Genomic DNA, 22,521 nt, shown 5'->3' with positions numbered 1-22,521 from the left:
TGTTGCTCAGTTGGTAGAGCATGGCGTTTGCAACGCCAGGGTTGTGGGTTCGATTCCCACGGGGGGCCCGTATGAAAAAATAATTTAAAAAATAATTGTATGCACTATGTAACTAACTGTAAGTCGCTCTGGATAAGAGCATCTGCTAAATGACAAAAAAAAAAACGTGTGCAATTGACCAATAAAGTGATCTTAATCGGATCTTAATCTCAACACCACAGATCTTATCCAAAGATCAAACAGAGAGACGGCCAATAATACCACAGATCCTATATCACTTTAATCAAAGGCCAGAAAAGATGACGGCCATTCCCCACTGTAATATCCTTGGTATGCTAGTTTATACACTGCTCAAAAAAATTAAGGGAACACTTAAACAACACAATGTAACTCCAAGTCAATCACACTTCTGTGAAATCAAACTGTCCACTTAGGAAGCAACACTGACTGACAATACATTTCACATGCTGTTGTGCAAATGGAATAGACAACAGGTGGAAATTATAGGCAATTAGCAAGACACCCCCAATAAAGGACTGGTTTTGCAGGTGGTGACCACAGACCACTTCTCAGTTCCTATGCTTCCTGGCTGATGTTTTGGTCACTTTTGAATGCTGGCGGTGCTTTCACTCTAGTAGTAGCATGAGACGGAGTCTACAACCCACACAAGTGGCTCAGGTAGTGCAGCTCATCCAGGATGGCACATCAATGCGAGCTGTGGCAAGAAGGTTTGCTGTGTCTGTCAGCGTAGTGTCCAGAGCATGGAGGCGCTACCAGGAGACAGGCCAGTACATCAGGAGACGTGGAGGAGGCCGTAGGGAGGGCAACAACCCAGCAGCAGGACTGCTACCTCCACCTTTGTGCAAGGAGGAGCAGGGAGGAGCACTGCCAGAGCCCTGCAAAATGACCTCCAGCAGGCCACAAATGTGCATGTGTCTGCTCAAACGGTCAGAAACAGACTCCATGAGGGTGGTATGAGGGCCCGACGTCCACAGGTGGGGGTTGTGCTTACAGCCCAACACCGTGCAGGACGTTTGGCATTTGCCAGAGAACACCAAGATTGGCAAATTCGCCACTGGCGCCCTGTGCTCTTCACAGATGAAAGCAGAGTTCACACTGAGCACATGTGACAGACGTGACAGAGTCTGGAGACGCCCCGTGGAGAACGTTCTGCTGCCTGCAACATCCTCCAGCATGACTGGTTTGGCGGTGGGTCAGTCATGGTGTGGGGTGGCATTTCTTTGGAGGGCCGCACAGCCCTCCATGTGCTCGCCAGAGGTAGCCTGACTGCCATTAGGTACCGAGATGAGATCCTCAGACCCCTTGTGAGACCATATGCTGGTGCGGTTGGCCCTGGGTTCCTCCCTAATGCAAGACAATGCTAGACCTCATGTGGCTGGAGTGTGTCAGCAGTTCCTGCAAGAGGAAGGCATTGATGCTATGGACTGGCCCGCCGTTCCCCAGACCTGAATCCAATTGAGCACATCTGGGACATCATGTCTCGCTCCATCCACCAACGCCACGTTGCACCACAGACTGTCCAGGAGTTGGCGGATGCTTTAGTCCAGGTCTGGGAGGAGATCCCTCAGGAGACCATCCGCCACCTCATCAGGAGCATGCCCAGGCGTTGTAGGGAGGTCATACAGGCACGTGGAGGCCACACACACTACTGAGCCTCATTTTGACTTGTTTTAAGGACATTACATCAAAGTTGGATCAGCCTGTAGTGTGGTTTTCCACTTTAATTTTGAGGGTGACTCCAAATCCAGACCTCCATGGGTTGATAAATTTGATTTCCATTGAAAAAAGTATTTAATAAGATTATTTCATTCATTCAGATCTAGGATGTGTTATTTTAGTGTTCCCTTTATTTTTTTGAGCAGTGTACTTATGTCTATACATAACTAGCAAATAATACTAATGAGACAGTGCTGAACTTGAACCATAACTGGCATTGCAATACAACTCACGTGCACCGCGCGCATGTGGCCACTGCATTACCCCCTCGTCCCTACACTCACCATCATGAAGACGAAGCTGATGGTCATGAAGATGTTGGCCAGTGCCACCACGCTCTGGTCGGCAGAGATGGCCATGGTCATGGCAGTGGCTGTGTAGGCCACCAGAGTCACAGTGAACATGAAGATGAAGAAGGCTGCCGGAGTGGCTTTGAAACCTGCAGGACAGACACACACTTCAATGTTAGGATCATTTCAGAGTCTGGTTTTGAGTGGTAGAGCCATCTTGACCTTTCTTGACCTTTTACGGTCTGTGCCATTACCGTCTCAAATCAAATCTAATGTTGTTCGTCACGTACACAGTTTACAGCAGGTATAAAAGGTGCAGCGATATGCTTTTGTGCTAGCTCCCTCAACATCTATGTCCCTCTCTACTTTCCTTCCATCTTAACAATTAAAATGTAATCTGATCTATTCACTTTTTCATAAATGCAAATGTCTCATTCCCATGTTGTGCATCCAACCCACCTATCATGAAGTAGACCACGCAGCTGAAGATGATGGCGGGGATGGTGCGCAGGGTGATGATGTCAGACAGGATCTTGGACAGGAAGTAGACTGAGACTCTGTAATACCCGCTGATGTACTCATGGCTGTTGGGGACAACGAAGACAAGACGTCTACATTATCTCATACTGAGTCTTTTCTTGTCGAACTTCCTTGGCTAGGGGCATTTGGAACTAATGCTTGCTGGGGTATTTCATACTGATAATGCTCATTTACAGAATAATTAGAAGTACAAAGGTCAAACAGTGAACTAAATGTAGCTGTAAACTAAATGTAGCTATAAACTAATGCTTGCTGGTCCATTTCATACTGATAAGTATTTAGGCAGAGACAGTGTCTTCATAGTCATATTATATATATATATATATATATATATATATATAAGAGAGAGAGAGCGAGAGATTTGTTGTTGTTGTTGTTGTTTTATAATATATTTTGCCTTCATTTTTCCCCCCACTCCAGATACAAACTTATACGAACAACAACTTCCAGACACACACACAAACAATGACTACATCGCATCTGGCCAGACCCGCATGCTCACACCCCCATATTCTATACTTCAAAGAGACCAGGTTATAGTGGTGCCACTGGTCTACTACAATACGTACACAAACAGCTTCCTCTCTGTGATGAAGAGCTCGGCAGCGGACAGCGTGCTGAAACACTGGTTGGTGGTGATAAAGAACAGAGCACCGATCCTAAAAGAGGGGAAACATCACGTCACCTTCAGAATGATAAACCAAAGACCCCAAAAGCTGACTGAAAAGACAAGGGTTGCGTATGAAATGGCGCCCTATTCCCTATCTAGTGCAGGGCCATAGTGCACTAGATGGAATAGGGTGCCATTTCAGAGACAAAAAAGGCCGCCTCATCCAACCCTTCATATGATCCTTAACCCAATAACAGCCAAAGAGAGAGAAAGTCAGAGAAATACCTCGCCTACTTTTGGCCACCGGGACTATTTATATTGCCTGCCCCCCCCTGTTTTTACATTTTTTACATTTACATTTTAGTCATTTAGCAGACGCTCTTATCCAGAGCGACTTACAGTTAGTGAATACATCTTTTTTTATACTGGCCCCCCGTTTTACACTGTATATAGCCTTGTTATTGTTATGTAATTTTATTGTGTTCATTTTTATTTTTTACTTTAGTTTATTTAGTAAATATTTTCTTAACGCTATTTCTTGAGCTGCATTGTTGGTTAAGGGCTTGTAAGTAAGCATTTCACGGTAAGGTCTACACCTGTTGTATTCGGCGCATGTGACAAATAACATTTGATTTGATTTGACCTAATACCTGACATAAGCCATATTATATAGCTACACATATTGATCTCAACTATACCCCCAATACACTAACATTACATATAATGACATTAAATCCATATGTTCTGTCCAGTCATGGATGGAATGAAAGGGGGTAAAAGGGAAAGGGGGATACCTAGTCAGTTGTACAACTGAATGCGTCTTCCGCATTTAACCCAAACCCTCTGAATCAGAAAACCCTATTGAAATGAATGCTAAATGTGTGTGTGCTCCATCGGGTTTCAGACTAAGGGGACCAAGGTAGTGGAGTTGTACTGTAGGTCTAATTGGACCCAGACCTGGGTTCAAATACTATTTTAAATATCTCAATTTACTTTCACATACATTCAAAGTAAGTATTCAGATATATTTTATTTGAAAAGACAAGTAGTTGAATATTTTAATGTATTTGGAAATACACTTGGAAAGTATTTGTCAGTATTTTCAAATACTTATTTCAAATACTATTTTCAAATACCTGGGCTAAATGCATGGGAGTGTATTTGAGTCAGTGTATTTGAGTATTTGAAATAGAATTTGGCAGACTATTTGGTTTTTACAAATAACGATTCAAATACTCAAATACTTGTGCTGTGTATTTGAAAATACTCAAAAAAAGTATTTTAAATTACAGATACTCAAATACACATGTATTTGAACCCAGGTCTGATTGGACCAATAAAATAATGGGCAAAATCCTGATTATTGTAAGCAGATTAATGTGGCTACATTATCCTGTTATAACATCTCTCTCCCAAAGCAGAGTCATTTACTAACCTAATCTTTACAGGCAGATGCTGCTGTTGTTCTGCCTCATGGGTTCTCATCAGTTTCAGTCTACAGATTAATCGAAATCAGATCACCTCGACAAGTTAAGTCCCTTATTCTTAATTTACTGTATAGTACCAGTGGGTGGATGGATGTATTGTGGCATTTACAGGAAATTTAGCCTGCAGGCGTAACCTTTTATGACATCAGAGATCCGGCTGAGTTGACACGAGCATCAATTGGTTGATGCCAAACTTTTGCAAAAAACGTCCCAGGATGAAGTTGAGGCTGATAATGGGCTGAGATCCATTACATCCCATTCTGAGATGGATTTGAGGAGTTGTGATAATAATGCTTTCCCCACCTGTTCTGTATTCCACTCTGATCGTCCTTCACCCTGAAGAAAATGGCGCCCACAATAAGAGCCAGGAAAATGGTGACTCCCAGCTGCCCAACAGAAGAGAAACATGGTAAGTTTAGTAGCCAGGTCAAAGGTCAGCAAATCAGCCAATCATAACGGCATATTTTACATCATGACCCGCAATGCGCCGTGGCATTGGGGAGTAAACGATCTTAAATGTCTGACAATATGCCTTACACAACTGAGACTTCAGTCGCATGAGGGAGCCCATTTTGATCAAAGGTCCAGGCCCGTTTTAATCTAAACTAATCTCTGTTGGTCTATAGCAAAATGGGTTTTGCTCTCTTTCAGAGTATATATATATTTTTTTTCTTAAAATACAGTGAGGTAAGATGCTATGACGAATACAAAGGCCAGGAGAAGTATCACTACTTCTCCTGGCCTTGCAGAGGCAAATGGTCTAACCCTGATAGAACCTGATTAGTCCATTAAGAATGTCGACATTCTTAAACCTAGGAATATTCCCACACAAACTACACCGAATCAGCGTTCTCCACACTCTCCCTCATCCATTCTCATCTACAGACCGGTAGTCCATGTTGGATAAGAAAGAGAGAAAGGGTCAAATCTCCAGAGCGACATTTATTTTAATCCTGACGATTTACATCTTATGACAGGGCTAACCGGCCCCATCGCAGTTCCCAGGGTGAGAGGATAAGCTAATAAGGTTGAACCTTTTTCACCTCATTCCCCCTCATTCCCCAAGCCCCTCATGTGGAAGCCCAGCGCGGGTAATGGCGCAATCATGTGACAGCCGGCTGGGCCCTGGCCACCGGGACCCGAGACCGAGGGGGGGGGGGATATGATATCACTTCAGTTCTAGGCAACACCAGGGTCACAACAGTCAGCAAAGCTGATTAGCTAGAACTCCAGCCCTCTAGCCTTTAAAATCCAGACCCCAGCTTGGGATTATTGTCGATTTACTATGGGGCCAATTAGCTGTTAATAATTCTTAAAGTGAGATACTTCTGATGGGATGTTGTTGCCATGGATGACTAATGAGGGCATTAAGTCGTCAGAAGCCCCTCCTCCCACCCTTCCAGCGCAAAAGAGCTTGTTGTGAAGTGGAGAAAAGTACAGGGGCCGCAATTAAAAATCACATTATTCTCAAGTCACTTGCTCGGAGGGTAAATCCGGTCATAAGGTCGTTAGTGATAGGAGCATAGCTAAATGTATTCTGAGAATCCTCTCCCTACTGGGGTGTGTTTGAAATGAGTTTAGGGGACATTGGTACAGCACCTCTTAAGCTTTTAACCCACAAATGGTCATCCACTCCTAAACATTGGGACCTTTGATGGATTTTCTCAACATCTTTGAGAGTCTTTGATTCGATTTATGACAACGGACAAAATACTTCTATGTCAGGAGTCTCAAACTGGTGGCCCGCGGGCAATCTGCAGTCCTTGAGCCGATTCAATGTGGTTTCATTAGACACCATGGAGGGAGGTACGTGTATGTTTGTGAGTCTGTATCGGTGTGTGTGTGTCTGTATCTGTATCGGTGTGTGTGTGTGAGTGTGAGTCTGTATCAGTGTGTGTGTGTGAGTCTGTATCGGTGTGTGTGTGTGCTAACCTGTGCCACAGAGGTCTGGGGGTTCAGCGCCAGGTTCCGGAAGGTTCTCCCTAGGACCCAGTGGAGCTGGGTGAAGAAGGAGCTGTTGTAGGTGATGGTACGGGACGTGGGCTTGGTGGTGTACTGCTTTCCCTGGGCGATCCTCTCCAGTTCGGCCTGTGTGTCTCTGAAGTAGGAGCAGTTCCTGTACTCCTCCACTAGACGCTCCTCGATGGTCTGCCTGGAGCCACTAAGCTCCTCAAAGTCAATGTCTAGGACGGGAAGGAAAGAGAGAACCCAAGAGTCAATACACTCTGTTAAAGGTTGGAGACCATCACCCCTTAATTCACCCATGACAACAACCAATTTATTAATCCAAAAGACCCAGATACAAATTCATTGAAGTCCAGTCCGAGAGCCGGTTGACTACTCCCATTGTACCAAAACGGTTCCTTCCACAATCCACACCAATAGTGTATGCCTGTCGCTATTAGCATTAGCTGTAGCCTCTAAAAGGCCAACAAATCCTACTGTACCAGTACAGATCAGAGGGTTTTTCTCATTGAGCTGATACAATGAGGGCTGTGACCTCCAACCGCCTGGCCTCCAGCCTCAGGCCGTGGCTGCAGCACCAGCCACCGGCTCCCTCCAACCCCTGTCCCTGTCTGGGCAACGGCAAGCCTCCTGCACCCCTAATCTCACTGACCCAGGGTCAGATGTTGTTTGTGTTAGAGCGCTGGGTCCCTTGTTCTTTTACTATGGCGCCAGGACTCTAAGGCACCTTTCAGGTGCTTGCGAGACTTGGACTTATATACTGCACACTGTTTGTTAGTGTGTGTGTGTGTGTGTGTGTGTGTGTGTGTGTGTGTGTGAAAATGACCTTCTCCCTGAATCTTGTTCATAGCAGTGGCAGTAGAGTCTCCGTTGATGACGTCTAGGAAGAAGTCGGCTGGGTTGTTGTGGGCCTCGCAGGCGTAACCTAGGATACAACAACACATGTGAACATTAGTCTCCTCTATATCAATCTCTATTCTGCTCTGTCCCGTTCAGGACTTATTTTACATCAATCTAACTTCCTTTATCTCTAAAACAAGACAACAATGGTAGCTCCTTATACTTTGCGTGTAGTATTGATATTGAAGGTTACCTATGTCGGCGAAATAGTCCAGTGCATTCTGGGCCGGCCCATGGTACACCTGTTTGCCGCTGACTAGCAGGGTCAGGGAGTCGAACAGCCGGTAGATGGAGTAACGCGGTTGGTGGATGGACATGATGATGGTGCGTCCGTGATTGGCCATCCTAAAAGGAGATAAGACAATGAAAAAAGGGCTTGAGGTCTACATTTAACAGGGTAGCCAATAAGAAAGGCAGAACATTTAGAGGACAAATTTAGGAAACAGGAAACAGGAAGGGGAATAAGAAAATCATCAAATATGAAACATAGGTTACCTCCCACTTAACCCACCCATTATGAATCAATCGAAATGTAGCTCAGTTGGTAGAGCATGGCGCTTGCAACGCCAGGGTTGTGGGTTCGTTTCCCACGGGGGGCCAGTATGAAAATGTATGCACTCACTAACTGTAAGTCGCTCTGGATAAGAGCGTCTGCTAAATGACTCAAATGTAAAATGTACTTCTTGGAATAGTAGTGCTATACCTTTTGAGGACAGAGTTAGCGGTGCTAGCGCCCAGGCCCGTTACAGTAACAGTTTAGAGCTATAGCTACCTTTTGAGCAGCAGTAGGACAGAGTTAGCGGTGCTAGCGTCCAGGCCCGTGGTGGGTTCATCCAAGAAGAGAACAGAGGGGTCAATGATGAGCTCCATGCCGATGTTGGTCCTCTTCCTCTCCCCTCCAGAGATCCCCCGGATCATCTGGGTACCAACCTGGGAAGAAACACAGTCACATCACATGATAGCCTTTGGACATCCATCTTATGCTGTATGGCAGTGGTTCCCAACCTGGGGCCAGAGTTCACAGGGGGGGCCGTGATCTCATTTGCTTTGAGGTCAAACATGCATAAAATGTTCCACTATAATTTAATTGTAAAATTAATACATTTTAAAATATCATTAAAGATTATATGATTGCGATGCCAAGGCCAATCTAAAAAAATAAGAATAATGGCAGAGAAATGTAAAAGCGGTAATTCCCCGGAAAAAAGTGTGCACCTCAATGACCTGCGCTCAATCAGTTTCAGCTAGCAGCTCGTTTTTCCTGCAGTCAGAGCATCACTATTTTATGAATTAAACAACATGTCTAAGAAACGTAAAAGTACTGATGACTCATCATCAAAAAAAAGAGTATGGCTATATCTCGAGAGTTATCTTAACTTCGGTTTTATTTAAGGACAGGACTCGGCCAGAATGTGTCATTTGTGGCGAGAAGCTAGCTAATGACAGCATGAAGCCAAGCAAAATGCAACGACACCAGGAAACAAAACACCAGGAGACTATTGGTGAAAGTCAGGATTTTTTTGAGAGGAAGAAGCAGTTGGCACTATCAAAAAGATCCACAGACATCAGAAAAGCATTTGAAAGAGCAGGCAGTGATTTACACAGAGCCACGGAGGCGTCATTTGAGTGTTCGCTATTAATTGGCTGGAGATTGTCAAAACCAGCTGCACGAGAAGCTTAGGAATGTTCCCTTTGCCATTCAGTTGGATGAAACAACAACAGTGTCAGACAAATCCGTGCTCATCGTTTATGTGCAATATATTGACGGTGATGACTTGAAACAAGACATTCTTATGTCTACCAATCTAGCCACAACAACAAGAGGCCAATATATTTTTATAGCTATGGACTCATATCTCTCGTCCAACAATCTGCCCTAAGAGAATATTGTTGCATGCTGCACTGATGGGGCTGCAGCGTTGATGGGCAAAAACAAGGGATTTAACAGCCGATTGAAGGAAAAAGCCCCTGGATGCGCAATTTTCCACTGCATGCTACATCGCCAAGCATTGGGCAGTAAAACACTTTCGGAAGACCTTAGTAACACCCTGGCAACTGTTGTTAAAGTTGTAAACTTTATTAAGGCTCGCCCTACTAACAAGAGACTGTTTGCCCAGCTGTGTGAGGATGAAGCGCATCAAACACTGCTGTTATACACAGAGGTACGCTGGTTGTCACGTGGACAAGTGCTTGTGCGTTTTATGGAACTGCAGGAAAAAATAAAGGAATTCTTGCAAGATCACAATCGACCGCTGTGCGAACAGCTGACTGATGCGTTTTGGAACAAAACGGCATACCTAGCGGATACATTCACTCTCTACAATGAGACAAACAAGCGGATGCAGGGTCCTGAATCAAACGTCATGCAGTGCAAAGACTCTCTCGACGCTTTTGTGCGGAAACTGGAGTACAGAGTTGGAAAAATGTCAAAAGGGGCGCTACAACAATTTCCACTGCTGATGATACAGTCTGGTGGCACTGTGCCTGCGTCTTTACGCACTGAGTTTACCAGGCACATGAACATGCTTCGGGAGGAAATTAAATCCAGTTTAGCCGATGTTGACGAATACTTATCAAAGGAATCGTGGGTGATGGACCCTTATATTTGCAGTCTCGAGGATGTGGAATACCTCAGCTGAGAAGATGAGCTTGCTGACCTTCAAGCCGATTCTATGTCAAATAAATATTTCCACGAGAACGGATACAAAAAGTTTTGGATTGTCAAAGGACACGCTGTTACACCCAGACTGGCCAAACACGCAGCTACAAGGGTTATTCTACCATTCAGCACTACGTACCTGTCTGAGACGGCCTTCAGCGCGCTTGTAACAATAAAAACAAAAGCCCGTAACAGGCTCGATGTCCACCAGGACTTTATGCTGGCTGTCACTTGCATCACACCTGACATCCCATCCCTGGTCAGAGGTATGCAGGCCCAAGGTGGCCATTCGTTTTTTAAGGAAGGAACAAGTTATTGATTGTAACGTACTGTTTGTTATTGTTACTTATTGTTATTTTTATAACACATACATTATAGCTGTGTCAAAACCAGTGTTCACGTGATGTGCATGTGTGTATGCAACAAACTGCCCCGCTTCAGTTAATTGGTCTGAGGGAGATCTAGGACAGAGCTATATAGGATTGGTCTGAGGGAGATCTAGAACAGCGCTATATAGGATTGGTCTGAGGGAGATCTAGGACAGAGCTATATAGGATTGGTCTGAGGGAGATCTAGGACAGAGCTATATAGGATTGGTCTGAGGGAGATCTAGGACAGAGCTATATAGGATTGGTCTGAGGGAGATCTAGGACAGAGCTATATAGGATTGGTCTGAGGGAGATCTAGGACAGAGCTATATAGGATTGGTCTGAGGGAGATCTAGGACAGCGCTATATAGGATTGGTCTGAGGGAGATCTAGGACAGAGCTATATAGGATTGGTCTGAGGGAGATCTAGGACAGAGCTATATAGGATTGGTCTGAGGGAGATCTAGGACAGAGCTATATAGGATTGGTCTGAGGGAGATCTAGGACAGAGCTATATAGGATTGGTCTGAGGGAGATCTAGGACAGAGCTATATAGGATTGGTCTGAGGGAGATCTAGGACAGAGCTATATAGGATTGGTCTGAGGGAGATCTAGGACAGAGCTATATAGGATTGGTCTGAGGGAGATCTAGGACAGAGCTATATAGGATTGGTCTGAGGAGATCTAGGACAGAGCTATATAGGATTGGTCTGAGGGAGATCTAGGACAGCGCTATATAGGATTGGTCTGAGGGAGATCTAGGACAGAGCTATATAGGATTGGTCTGAGGGAGATCTAGGACAGAGCTATATAGGATTGGTCTGAGGGAGATCTAGGACAGAGCTATATAGGATTGGTCTGAGGGGAGATCTAGGACAGAGCTATAAGGATTGGTCTGAGGGAGATCTAGGACAGAGCTATATAGGATTGGTCTGAGGGAGATCTAAGACAGAGCTATAGGATTGGTCTGAGGGAGATCTAGGACAGAGCTATATAGGATTGGTCTGAGGGAGATCTAGGACAGAGCTATATAGGATTGGTCTGAGGGAGATCTAAGACAGAGCTATATGGATTGGTCTGAGGGAGATCTAGGACAGAGCTATATAGGATTGGTCTGAGGGAGATCTAGGACAGAGCTATATAGGATTGGTCTGAGGGAGATCTAGGACAGAGCTATATAGGATTGGTCTGAGGGAGATCTAGGACAGAGCTATATAGGATTGGTCTGAGGGAGATCTAGGACAGAGCTATATAGGATTGGTCTGAGGGAGATCTAGGACAGAGCTATATAGGATTGGTCTGAGGGAGATCTAGGACAGAGCTATATAGGATTGGTCTGAGGGGAGATCTAGGACAGAGCTATATAGGATTGGTCTGAGGGAGATCTAGGACAGAGCTATATAGGATTGGTCTGAGGGAGATCTAGGACAGAGCTATATAGGATTGGTCTGAGGGAGATCTGGACAGAGCTATATAGGATTGGTCTGAGGGAGATCTAGGACAGAGCTATATAGGATTGGTCTGAGGAGATCTAGGACAGAGCTATATAGGATTGGTCTGAGGGAGATCTAGGACAGAGCTATATAGGATTGGTCTGAGGGAGATCTAGGACAGAGCTATATAGGATTGGTCTGAGGGAGATCTAGGACAGAGCTATATAGGATTGGTCTGAGGGAGATCTAGGACAGAGCTATATAGGATTGGTCTGAGGGAGATCTAGGACAGAGCTATATAGGATTGGTCTGAGGGAGATCTAGGACAGCGCTATATAGGATTGGTCTGAGGGAGATCTAGGACAGAGCTATATAGGATTGGTCTGAGGGAGATCTAGGACAGAGCTATATAGGATTGGTCTGAGGGAGATCTAGGACAGAGCTATAGGATTGGTCTGAGGGAGATCTAGGACAGAGCTATATAGGATTGGTCTGAGGGAGATCTAGGGACAGAGCTATATAGGATTGGTCTGAGGGAGATCTAGGACAGAGCTATATAGGATTGGTCTGAGGGAGATCTAGGACAGAGCTATATAGGATTGGTCTGAGGGAGATCTAGGACAGAGCTATATAGGATTGGTCTGAGGGAGATCTAGGACAGAGCTATATAGGATTGGTCTGAGGGAGATCTAGGACAGAGCTATATAGGATTGGTCTGAGGGAGATCTAGGACAGAGCTATATAGGATTGGTCTGAGGGAGATCTAGGACAGAGCTATATAGGATTGGTCTGAGGGAGATCTAGGACAGAGCTATATAGGATTGGTCTGAGGGAGATCTAGGACAGAGCTATATAGGATTGGTCTGAGGGAGATCTAGGACAGAGCTATATAGGATTGGTCTGAGGGAGATCTAGGACAGAGCTATATAGGATTGGTCTGAGGGAGATCTAGGACAGAGCTATATAGGATTGGTCTGAGGGAGATCTAGGACAGAGCTATATAGGATTGGTCTGAGGGAGATCTAGGACAGAGCTATATAGGATTGGTCTGAGGGAGATCTAGGACAGAGCTATATAGGATTGGTCTGAGGGAGATCTAGGACAGAGCTATATAGGATTGGTCTGAGGGAGATCTAGGACAGAGCTATATAGGATTGGTCTGAGGGAGATCTAGGACAGAGCTATATAGGATTGGTCTGAGGGAGATCTAGGACAGAGCTATATAGGATTGGTCTGAGGGAGATCTAGGACAGAGCTATATAGGATTGGTCTGAGGAGATCTAGGACAGAGCTATATAGGATTGGTCTGAGGGAGATCTAGGACAGAGCTATATAGGATTGGTCTGAGGGAGATCTAGGACAGAGCTATATAGGATTGGTCTGAGGGAGATCTAGGACAGAGCTATATAGGATTGGTCTGAGGGAGATCTAGGACAGAGCTATATAGGATTGGTCTGAGGGAGATCTAGGACAGAGCTATATAGGATTGGTCTGAGGGAGATCTAGGACAGAGCTATATAGGATTGGTCTGAGGGAGATCTAGGACAGAGCTATATAGGATTGGTCTGAGGGAGATCTAGGACAGAGCTATATAGGATTGGTCTGAGGGAGATCTAGGACAGAGCTATATAGGATTGGTCTGAGGGAGATCTAGGACAGAGCTATATAGGTGCTGTTAATCACTTATTATGCTGATAATGAATCATTATTATTATTTTGGTAAGAATGTGTGTGTATAGGCCTACAGTTGATTATACACAAAGATAACCAGGGCAAACCAAAGAGAAAAGGAAAGAAAAACTATAATTGATGTACATTTTTGCCAATAAAGATTTTGAATGAATCACTTTATTATTATTTTTTTTGGTGGCTCCAAGGAAAAAAGGTTGGGAACCACTGCTGTATGGTACCACAGCCTTGTACCACATGATAGCCCTCATATGGCCTGAAACCTTCAAAATGTAATTTCAAAACATTGGTGAGAAGGAAGCAATTTTACAGCACATCTACACTGGGTATACAAAACATTAAGAACACCTGCTCTTTCCATGACAAAGACTGACCAGGTGAATCCAGGTGAAAGCTATGATCCCTTATTGATGTCACTTGTTAAATCCACTTCAATCAGTGTAAATGAAGGGGAGGAGACAGGTTAAAGAAGAATTTATAGGCCTTGAGACAATTTGTCACACCCTGATCTGTTTCAACTGTCTTGTGATGGTCTCCAACCCCCACCAGGTGTCTCCCATTACCTCATGTGTATTTATACCTGCGTTTTCTGTTGCCAGTTTGTCTTGTACTGTCAAGTCCTACCAGCGTGTTCCTGTGCTCTAGTTTTTTCTTTTTCTAGGCTTCCCAGTTCTGACCTTTCTGCCTGTCCTCCGATCCTGTCACCTGCCTGACTGATTTGGATTACGACTCTTTGCCTGCCTTGACCTACCGATTGCCTGCCCCTTGTACTGTAATAAACTCTGGGACTCGTACTATCCACCTCCTGTGTCTGCATCTGGGTCTTAGCCTGAGCCGTGATAGTACGAACTGGCCATGACTGAACCAGCAGACTCGGACCAGCTCCGCAACGCTGTCTCCTCCCAAGGAGCCACCATTGGAAGACAAGAGGGGTTACTACAAAGCCTTATGGAGGGACTCCATACCCTGGCAGAACGCCATGACCATGCCGTTCAATGCATTGCTGGAGCAATTCCGTGATTCCCAACTAGGCAGCAAGCCACAACAGTAACCCCCCAGACTCTCAGCAACCCCGCCATCAGCGGCGCTCCTTCCCAGCCTACCCCGGTGTCCCGAGAACCTCGCTTACCTCCTCTGGAGCGCTACGCCGTTTGCCTCAGTCTGGAGGAGTTCGTGGCGGAGGTACGAAAAGTGTTTGGATTCTCCATTGTCCGGGAGAGAGGCTGCTAGTAAGTTGCTCCAACTACGTCAAGACTCCCGTAGTGTGGCAGACTACGCGGTGGATATTCGCACGTTAGCGGCTGAGAGTGCCTGGAACCCGAAGCCCTGTTCAACACGCTCCCTTCACGGATTATCGGATGTGATTTAAGACGAGCTCGCAGCCCGGGAGCTGCCCATGGACCTCGACTCCCTCATAACCTTGACCATCCGGATCGATGGGCGGCTCCGGACCGTAGGAGGGAGAGGGGGTCTGTTCCCTTGCTCGTCCTCAAATTCAACCTTGCCTCCGAGGAATCCCGGAAATCCCCGAAGTCCGAGTCCGGTGTCACCCGAGTTCTCCCGGAGATCACAGAGGGCTGCCGACTCGCCTCCTCCGGAGCCCATGCAACTGGGCAGGGCTAGATTGTCTCCTGCTGAGCGCTTACAGACTGAACACTAAGAGCTGTCTGTATTGGGGAGCTACGGGACATTTCTTATCAACCTGCCCATTAAAAGACCAGGCTCATCAGTAGGTACGAGTACACTGGTGAGCTGTAAGGGGAGTTTCCAATCTCTCTCTACTTGTAACCCCCTCTATGCTACCCTGTTGTGGGGAGAACAGTCCAAATCCATCCGGGTGCTCATTGACTCTGGGGCCGACGAGAGAGGGTGAATGGGCAAGACAAAAGATTGAAGTGCCTTTGAACGGGGTATGGTAGTAGGTGCCAGGCGCACCAGTTTGAGTTTGTCAAGAACTGCAACGCTGCTGGGTTTTTCACGCTCAACAGATTCCCGTGTGTATCAAGAATGGTCCACAACCCTAAGGACATCCAGCCAACTTGACACAACTGTGGGAAGCATTGCAGTCAACATGGGCCAGCATCCCTGTGGAAGGCTTTCGACACCTTGTAGTCCATGCCCTGACGAATTTAGGTTGTTCTGAGGGCAAAAGGGAGGGGGGTGGTGCAACTCAATATTAGGAAGGTGTTCCTAATGTTTGGTATACTCAGTGTATATAGTGGAGGGAGAATACTGTGGATGGTTTGACCATAGAGATCCTATTAAACTGCATTTAATCTCATAGGCTCATAATACTATTATGAATGCAGTCCTGAACAGTTGTCTCAACATTTCCATTCTATCTATGTTCCAACATACCTTAGCGTCGGCCACCTTGGTGAGGCCTAGCTCAGTGATGAGTCGTTGACCCTGGCCTCCTTCTCTTTCTGGGGCACGGAGCGGGGGCAGACGCAGCGCTGCAGAGAATCGCAGGTTCTCCCTCACCGTCAGAGTCCCCATCACCACGTCGTCCTGGTGAGGTCACAGAGACAAGGGTCAAAGGTCAAAGGTCACTGACTGGGGTGATATGGTCAAAGGAGCTTTGAAAAAATACTGTAGCTAGACTGTTTTTCTTCTGCTGTTTGACCCTAGAGTTTTGTTGGACATATCTCCTCCGAATATGCTCTTCTTACTGTGCCATGGTCTCGTTATGGACACAATACATCATCTATTTAGGTAAAGAAATGAGGAGAAACAGGGTATGATCACAATATGTCGTGATAGGGTTTACAACAGGTAGCCAATAGACTTACCTGGACAACATAGCCGGAGAGGCACTTGAAGTTGGGTGGTTGTGGTGCCCCGGCCGATCAGCACCTCCCCTGAGAGACCAGAGGGGTCCTTCCTGGCTGCTAGAACGTCCAGGAACCTAACCATAACGTTAGATCAATGATCACTATGGCAACCTGTGGGATCTTTTTTTGTAACAAGCAACATAATGCCTTCAAGATAAACTGGTCTCATCAACAAAATACTCACGAGGACTTTCCACTTCCAGTGGGTCCTAGAATAGCATTTAGGCCTGGTCTCATGATGCCACTGCAAGACGACAAAACACATCAGATATTTTAAGATGCACTGAAGCCTTCCACATATTTAGCATAATAAGCACACATTGTGTAACATAATTTTTTATACAAATGAGAAGTGTAGCACTGTATTCTAATGCATAGGAAAACAATTATGAAAGAGTTACAAAAATCAAGAACAGTATAGGCCTTAAGTTCAGAGTTGCAAATCAGTAAAATGGATTTGGAAATTTGTACACACACAACTGAGTCATTCATATGCATTTCAAACTGTTGGACTAAGTTAATCAAACAAAGCTAGATGAACATAACATTGAATCAATAACAATAAAAAGGTCTGCACTCATGGAATTGTGGCTTTGAAAAGGAAATAAGTTGATTTCATCTTAACTTTGAAGTGTTTTGCTCCATAAATCACTTTCAGACTTGTGAAAAGCTGATTAAGGACCAAGAATTATAGGATAGAACTTACAACATCAAACATAATGCTGGATTTATAGCACCTTATGACATGCTTATGAGAGGTTTATAGCACCCATTCAAGTAATTTTGTCATCTACTTTCTATACTCACAATGTTACACAAATGTCTTATCAAACCATTACATACGGTAAAAGTTATCAAGCCAGTCCAGCGCGTTTATCAAGTGTCAAGGGCTTGTGATTTTGATGTGTAAATATTGTCTCACATAGCTTAGTCATACATACGGATGAATCACAAGAGTGACAGTGTGAAAAGGAGGAGGTTTGGTTCTCCAATGAATAAAAGACTCACAAATATAACCGATTCAAACAGCACAATGAATACGGCGACCCCAAAGACCTCCAACAATCGGAGAAAATAATCTATAGCATTGTATAACGGTCCAAAACAAGAATCCAGGATCAAATCTTCTGATTCCACAAAGAACAGTTGCACAATGTGGTATAAAAAAGCATCTGTAATATAAAAACTGAATTAAAAAACTGAATTATAAAGGCTTGCAGGGTAGAATCACGTGACAGCATTTAATTTGGTTCCCTGGCAGCCTGCTCCACAGTGCATCAAAGAGATTATACGCAAGAAACCATGGTTAATATCATATAATTAACACTAGGGGAAACGGCCCAAAACTTGTGTGAAATTATGCATTCCTCCCTGAAATGTCAAGTACATTTAATGCCGTCAGAAAAAATGACAGAATTTTCCGCTGAGCTATTGTTCATTGTGGTCTGAGCATGCTAGCCCTAATCTTAAATGGAGAGGCCTGTATGTTTTGTCAACTTGTGTTAATGATCTCTCCCCCTCTTTTTGTCTCACTTCACTTTCACGCTTTCTCTGACACACACACACACACATCTAAAACCTCTTGAGCATTAGAGAGACAGCAAACTTAATTCCTATAATTGAGTTAGATCCATCAATAACACTCCCTTAATTCACTAGCAAAGGGGTGGGGTGGTGGGCAGGAATACACTGAGGCTGTACCAAGAAAGACATAAATAACAAGCTCAACACAGAGCGAGAATGAGGTGTATCTGCCAATAAATCCACATCGAATTAGCTAACTTCATAATCACCAAATGTAATTGGGTGGTCAAAGTGTATATTGACTTCAGGTCCACTAGCATTTTGGCGTGTGTGTGTTATTGTAGCTAGTTATTGAGTATGTTTACATGCACAGTAATAATTTGATATTAAACTGATTATGGCAGTAGGCAGATTATGAAATAGTAATGTAAACACCTTACTCTGCTTATCTTAAATCGGCGTAAGGTCAAAATCAAAGTAAGCATATGGCAATTAAAACACCTGGTTTTCTGAGCAATCTTTTGAATTATTAGGACATGTAAACACCTTCATCGGCGTTCCAGCGGTGTATTGATATGCGCATGTGCTAGCACCAGCCGAGCGAGCCTCCCTCTTTAGCGCCAGTGAAGTGAGTTTGGAACAACTGAATGTATAAGTCTTAGAAGTAGTTTTCACATACAAACTTTATATAACTCACAATTAAATATGCTTCCAAAAAATAACATGGTCGCTGTGGTAGAACGTTTATTTTGATTGGCGATTTTCTGCATTCATCAGAGTGCCATCAGGTAGCCGGATTTCAGATGTGTCCATTTAACGAGGATTATTAGGGAAATCGTTCTTCTTGCAAAGCATTTTAATCAAACTATTATATTAGTCTGACTATCCACAATAATCACATGAATGTGTGTATGTACCCGTACTCAATGTATGCCATTTAGCAGACGCTTTTATCCAAAGGGACTTACACTTGTGCGTGCATACATTTTTCATATGGGTATTCCCCAGCGGAATCAAACCCTTATCCTTGGCATTGCAAGCACCATGCTCTACCAACTGAGCCACACAGGACTGTGTGTGTAATGGTGCATGTGTGCATGCATGTGATCAAACTCACTTTAATCATCCACTAGTCAATTAGTATCACTAGAACTTGTGTGCTTGGGCATGTTTCAAGGTGGAAGCCTGTGTGTAGAATACATGCGAGTGTGTGTGCATCTTTGAAAGTGTGTGTCTGTCTGCTGTTGTCTGTGTGTACATGAGACCAAAGGATCCACCAACTCCACTCACTTGAGGTCCACCAGAATCTCCCCTGCCAGTGTTCTTCCTCTTGCAGAGCGGTCCAGTCTTCAGCTTCACCTTGTACTGGATGCTGTGGAAGCTGACCGTGGAGCCCCTGGGCTGCAGCTTGTTCAGCTCCACCGTGGTGCTGCTGGTCATGACCTTGGTCCTAGGCGTCCCATTGGTGGACGTGAGGTCCTCAGTCATGGCAACGCTGATGTGATTGGCTCGATCGGTCATCATCTGCAGGGGTGAGACCTGTGGGGATTGGACAAGGGATAGGTCTGAAAATGATACACTATTTCCCTCATGTAGTGCACTACTCAAATCAAATTTTATTGGTTACGTACACATACTTTGCAGATGTTATCACAGGTGCAGTGAAATGCTATTTCTAGCTCCGACAGTAAAGTAATACCTAACAATACACACAAATCCCCCAAAAAATGTAAAGAAAGGAATTAAGAAATATCGGCCAGTAACAGTGACTGAAATTCAGGGCGGGGTACTGGGTGGAGGCCGGCTAGTGGTGACTATTTAATAGTCTGTTGGCATGGAGATAGAAGCTGTTTCAGTCTCTCGTCCCAACTTTGATGCACCTGTACTGTCTCCGTCTTCTAGATGGTAGCGGATGAACAGGTCGTGGCTCGGGTGGCTGAGGTCCTTGATGATCTTCTTGGCCTTCCTGTGACACCGGGTGCTGTAGATGTCCTGGAGGGCAGGCCGTCTGGAGAGCCCTGCGGTTGCGGATGGTGCAATTGCTGTACCAGGAGGTGATAAAGCCCGACAGGATACTCTCAATGGTTTGTGAGGGTCTTAGGGGCCAAGCTGTTGGGTCTTAGGGGCCAAGCTGTTGGGTCTTACAGGCCAAGCTGTTGGGTCTTAGGAGTCTTAAGGGCTGTTGCGCCTTCTTCACCACACTGTCTGTGTGGATGGACCATTTCAGGTTGTTAGTGATGTGCACGCCGAGGAACTTGAAGCTTTTCACCCTCTCCCCTGCGGCCCCGTCGATGTGGATGGGGGCGTGCTCTCTCTGCTGTCTCCTGAAGTCAACGATCAGCTCCTTGGTTTTGTTGACGTTGAGGGAGGGGCTATTTTCCTGGCACTACTCCGCCAGGGCCCTCACCTCCTCCTACAGGCTGTCTCATCGTTGTTGGTAAATCAGGCCTACCACTGTTGTGGCGTCTGCAAACTTGATGATTGAGAACACTTCTGATCAAAGTGGTTCTGGTCTAAAGTAGTGCACTACTGTATGGGGAATAAATAGGGTGTCATTTGATTTGAGATTTAGAGTGGATAAATAGCAGGACTTTGAATGTGTTTTATTGATGCTTTTAGGACATACTTTGGTGTATGTATCTGAGACGCTTCAAGTAAGGGAGGGATATACTGTAGAGACAAACTTCAGACAAAGTTACCGAAGCACTTTTAGGAAGAGAGTGAGGATAGATATTATCATTACGCCATACATTTAGATGTGGAGAAGTGGAAACATTGGGCACATTGTCTGCATATCTGAGCACATTTAATTAGGATCAGTCCAAATGAGTGTCATGAGAACTTTGTGGTGGTCTGGTACATAGAGAGAGAGAAAAGCAATAGAGAGAAGCTAGAGAGAGAGGAGACACCCCATCGCTTTCAAATGCAGTTATAAATACATTATACCACTCTAAATACCTCTGCTCTGGGATATGCTTGTTGAAGTCAAATTAAACCAATAATTGAATCTATTTAATCCAATAGGAATGTATAGGCACTGGAAAACAGTTCCTCCTCCAATGAGCAGACTTGCGTTGACAGTTAGTTAGTTGGACCACTTTCCATAGGTACATTCATTGTGGTTACTTTTTTACCACCCTCTCTTAGCATAATTGCTACAAATGTATATCATAGCCTAGGCTAGTTGAATATTATATATTTCTGTTTTACCATGAATGAAGATACCCATACACATTTATAAGCTTTTCTTACTGACTTTTCTAATAAGTGCTGTTATAATAAGAGTAAGCAAGACTTGACAGATTATGTACGAGAAATACAGACACATTTGTCCTATGATGAGGAATACTCGTAGGCCTTCTTGGTAATGTGATTTCTGAATGGTTTGAATGGGTGACCATAATTGTTCAACTGGGAATGCAATGCATGGATGACTATGTAGGTTGTTTCTGTGTGAATTTTTTTTGTAGCCTTCATTTCCTAGACGTAAAGTAAACAACAATATTTAATTGTACAAAAATGGTCAAAGAAGTCAATGTTTTCTTTTACCAAACACGCATGCATTGCACTGGAGTGAGGTCATTTACAAAAACTTGAATCGGCGCCCGCTATATTTTTCATATAGAAGCAGGATGTTACAAAAGGATGCACGAGGAGGATCCCGTCACCGTTATGCATGGCATTTAGCCTACACATTTAGCAAATGTAGCCTAAAATGAAATATATCCAATCTGAAAATATCATGCAAAACGAATACATACCCTCCTGTAAACTTTGAAATTACTACGGTCCTCTCCTGTCTTATACTCCGCAAGGACAGAGACAAGCCACGCGTGTAACCAAAGACCCGCTTTGGCCAATGAATTTATACTACCGGTGTTTTATAAGAAGAGTGGATATGGACAAATCTCAATATATCTTTTCGCGTCCTCTCTCCTCAGCCTCCTTCTCAAAACCCATTGGAGGAGAAGGTCAGAGAGGCGGGATCTCTGGCTTTCTCATCCAATGGATTTTGAGAAGGAGGCGAGGAGAGAGGACGCGAAGATTATACAATTCAGATCTTCCCTATGACAGTATGCGCGCCTCCTTAACCGATTTCTCAAAGCCATGTGGTTAAATTGTGCAAAGCGTGTGCATGAATGGTTCAACAATGACATTGGCAAATAAGCATTGGCAAATAAACATTTCTTAAACATTTCTTAATTATTGCCACATTTTTCAATAGAACCCCATCTCTTTCAATTGCCCTCACTCCTATCTAGAGCACAACCCCAATGACTGAGATCATATCTAAACTGATATTTCAGGACTGTGAATAACATTTAATTTAAGTGGATTTCAATAGAAAATAAAACAAATCGAAACGACTGTATACAAATTACTATATTTTATACTGTTTGTCACACTGTGTATTCATATAGACCTATTGTATTATTTCCATAGCTCATTCTAATATATCTACGCCTATTACTTTACATTGATTAC

General features: G+C 44.4%; 1 pseudogene; it reads right to left on the bottom strand.

Annotated features, from left to right (window-relative positions):
- Positions 1 to 2,021: 2,021 nt before the first annotated feature.
- On the bottom strand, positions 2,022 to 21,857 carry LOC123489297 (annotated as a pseudogene).
- Between the last annotated feature and the right edge of the window lie 664 nt (positions 21,858 to 22,521).

Source organism: Coregonus clupeaformis, unplaced genomic scaffold (genome assembly GCF_020615455.1).
Source record: "Coregonus clupeaformis isolate EN_2021a unplaced genomic scaffold, ASM2061545v1 scaf2989, whole genome shotgun sequence".
Taxonomy (NCBI): Eukaryota; Metazoa; Chordata; class Actinopteri; order Salmoniformes; family Salmonidae; genus Coregonus; species Coregonus clupeaformis.
This window is presented reverse-complemented; position numbering and strand designations above follow the sequence as displayed.